Source organism: Suricata suricatta, chromosome 1, assembly GCF_006229205.1.
Source record: "Suricata suricatta isolate VVHF042 chromosome 1, meerkat_22Aug2017_6uvM2_HiC, whole genome shotgun sequence".
Taxonomy (NCBI): domain Eukaryota; kingdom Metazoa; phylum Chordata; class Mammalia; order Carnivora; family Herpestidae; genus Suricata; species Suricata suricatta.
The window spans coordinates 63,475,427-63,479,214 of record NC_043700.1 but is presented as its reverse complement, the minus strand read 5'-3'; the positions used below and the strand labels follow the sequence as shown (position 1 = coordinate 63,479,214).

At 34.7% G+C, this 3,788-nt stretch overlaps 1 pseudogene; it reads left to right on the top strand.

Moving 5' to 3' along the window:
• The first annotated feature begins 1,199 nt into the window (after positions 1–1,199).
• On the top strand, positions 1,200–1,751 carry LOC115300374 (annotated as a pseudogene).
• Positions 1,752–3,788: the final 2,037 nt, after the last annotated feature.

Here is a 3,788-nt window from a genome sequence, read left to right as displayed (position 1 = left end):
CAATGACATAGTTAATATATGTCCCACACAGCTCGATGCTTTAAAGAATCCTCAGTGTCTTTTTTTCCAAATGTACTGACAAAAATTAAAGGGTGAACTGAATTTATGTTTTTCAGCATAGTCGTCCTTGAAAGAGACACTTTCATTGATAATACTTACCAGCTGTCATTCCATTATACTTTGATATCAACCACTTGCTCCACATTAGTGTTAAGCCCCCCAAAATCGGCAGATGTATCCTATCATAGTGTCCTTAAGGTTCTAATTGACTGTCAGTTCTCAGTTCCATCTTCCTATATTGTACATTTGGTGACAGTGCTTAGAAAACATTCAATTTTACTAATGCTTTTTAGGGATCATCTGAGATGTTGGAAATTAGTTGATGTCTTTTTTATTCTCAGTTTGTCATCTCTGTGAGGCTAGAGTCATCACTGAACCAAAAAATCATGCAGTGATAAATGACATGCCAAAGACTGTAGGGTTTATAGCTTTTTCTATAGTTGATAATAGTTTGTTACAATTTATAAATAATTGCAAACACTTTCAGTATTATCAATGGTAGTCACCACTCTGATAAAATCAATGCAGCTAATTATATATATTTACCATTTTCAACAAACTTGAATAAAAAGCTTTACTGAAAGATATTTATCTTTTGTGACTATCATTCTGAGACATTTCTTCCTATAGAAAAATCTGAAGACTCCTCTTAGAATCGACAGAATGTCTATTTGTAATTTACGATTTATTTATACACTGCATTCTAATTTTATTAATAGTTTACTATTTTATATGTCTCAAAATATCTTTTTTCTAACATTTTTTATCAAAAGACTTGTAACTGCTGAAATTAGCAAAAAACTCAATAATTATTATGGTAAGTATTTTTATATTTTCAGCATTGTTTATTAAATAAAATACTTATTAGATTTCCTGATCCTCAAACCACAGTCAAAACTCACTCGTTTAGTGATAGCACATGACTATCTCTCACGTAACTTAAAATTGTATTTTCTTGCTTTAATATTATGAGGTGATATTCACTCAAGAATCCCTCAGTTTGACTTCTCATCTCCCAGCAACAGAAAGACAGGCCCAGCCGAGCCCCAGGAGCAGTCTACTTCTGCCAGAAGAGCACCATAAAGGAGTCAAACACAAAGGGATGGGCTGTTTATTATGGGGGGAGACAGGGGTTCTCTATGTTGGATGATGTTTGGAAGGACAGCTCCAGCTCTTTGTCATCTTTGTGCTCCAACCAGCAAACCAAGAAAGAAACAAACACCCTCCCCCCCAAGAAGAAGGAGAGTAAATTCAGTGTGAGCAAAAATTCCAAACTCCTCACTACCAGGGCTAAGAGGATTCAGAAGGAACTGGCAGACGTACTTTAGATCCTCCACCTAACTGGAGTGCTAGTCCCAAAGGTGGTAACATCTATGAATGGAGATCCACCATTCTGGGGCCCCTAGGAACCGTATTTAAGGATGGTATATTCTTCCTTGACTTCACTTTTATACCAAAATATCCCTTTCAAGCTTCCAAAGGTTACATTTGAGACAATAATCTATCACTGTAATATTAACAGTCAAGGAGTTATTTGCTTGGACATATTAAAAAGATAATTGGAGTGTAGTGCTACCTTTTCTAAAGTTCTCCTTTCTATCTTCTCTCTTCTTACAGACTGGATTGCCACTGAGTATATGACTAACAGAGAAGAACATGATAGGATGGCCAGACAGTTGACCAAGAGATAGGTTACATCAATTGGGTTTGCACAATTTTTACACTGTCAAAAAGAGCTACTTGTGACTTTGAAGGGGTTGGGAATGGTGGGAGTTGGTAAAGAACATTTCTATAACAGATTTTATTCAGTCTTACTTCCTAACATTTTGTTGTAACTTAAGGTTTCTTGGCACAGTAGACAGAATTGATAATAGCAACTTTTAAAACTGTCGTTAGGGGCACCTGGGTGGCTCAGTCGGTTAAGCATCTGACTTCTTTGGCTCAGGTCATGATCTCATGGTTTGTGGGTTCGAGCCCCGTGTCAGGTTCTGTGCTGACAGGTAGCTCAGAGGCCAAAGCCTGTCTTCACATTCTGTGTCTTCCTCTCTCTCTGACCCTCCCTTGCATATCTTGCTCATGCTGTCCCTCTCTCTCTCTCTCTCTCTCTCTCTCTCTCTCTCTCTCAAAAACAAATAAAAACATTAAAAAATTTTAAAACTGTCATTAGTTCTGAAATATTAGCTGAAACAAAGCACAAAGAATAGGCATTTAGGTTCAGTTGTTCGCAGTCTAAATTTAAGATAACTTAATTTTGTACAGGTTATGAACATTGAACATGGCCATTTATGTAAAGTCCTTATAAGACCACACATTTTTTTTTGCCTCAAAAATGGAATTTCTTTTACCATCTAGGGAGGAGACATTGATATTTAACGGTTTTTAGAGACTGTATCTATCTATCTATCTATCTATCTATCTATCTACATACATATATATATATATATATATATATATATATATATATATATGAGAGAGAGAGAGAGAGAGAGAGAGAGAGAGAGAGAGAGATGGTTATAAGGACTATAAGACACCATATAGGAAATGAGTAGTTATGTATTTTAGTTTATATGCCAGTCTACTTTACTATGCCAAAGTGAGAGTTTTGAATCACAACATGTGAAAACCTGTAGTAAATTACCCTAAGCTGTTAATTGTAAGGTATGGAATAGGAGTGGATTGGTTCTATGTTGTGCGCTACTTACGTCTTCATTTGTTAGTGTGCTAATAAACAATAGTAAAACAAGCAAAAAGAATCTCTAATTTATTAAACTCTTCAATATATATATTCTCATTTAACCTCTGACAATGACGTTTTCTAACCAACTGTCCCGCAAACACACTCTTTTCCTGTCTCTATCATTTGTTTTTCATCAGTATCTACAAACATCCAAGCACTCTCATCTTAACAACTGCTTAAAAATACTTAAGCATCATTAAGTGATTTAAAGCTGTAGTTTCTCTTTTCTAAAATTGGTATTCTCTGTAGTTATTCTTTGAACTCTTTGTAGGCTCTCTCAATAATACTTACTAAAGGTGTGTTTGGCTTGATACCAATTTGTATAGATTTCAGGCCTTCCTTTTGGACTGTAAGTTTCATGAGGGCAGTTTTTCTATCCTCAGTGAGTCTAGTACAATGGTTTGCTTAGAGTAAACACTTTAAATGCTTTGGGGTAAATGAAGGATGCATACTATGCCATCAGTACAAATTATGAAGACATCATTGTTGTATCAACATTTTTATTGTAAAACTTTATGTCTATAAATGTAATTTCAATCATTTTACATCATTTAATGTCATTATTTTTTGATAAAATATTGAAAGAAATGTATTTTCTAAAGTTCCATGTTTCAAAAGAGTGGAAACCAAAAAAGAAAAAAAGAACAAAAGAAAACAAGAATGGAAACCACTCAAGAGATAAAAATACATAAAGCTATCTCATATTTGAGTAAGTGATCTAGGGAGGACATTGTAATTCTCAAGAGAAAAGGGCTCTTATTTTCACATAAGTGGCTGTCAAACCTTAATGTAGTTTTGAGCATCACCTTGTCCAATAACTGGAAGACAGGTTGCTGTGCCAATAGCTCAATAATCCCAAATAAATATGTCTGAGAAATGTCCGAAGCCCTCCATTTTAAACCTTATAAGTGAATCTTATAAAAATCATACACAATTCCTTTGGCTTAATTGCTTGTTTTTATTTGTTGTAATCTATTTGGATGGGGAAGAA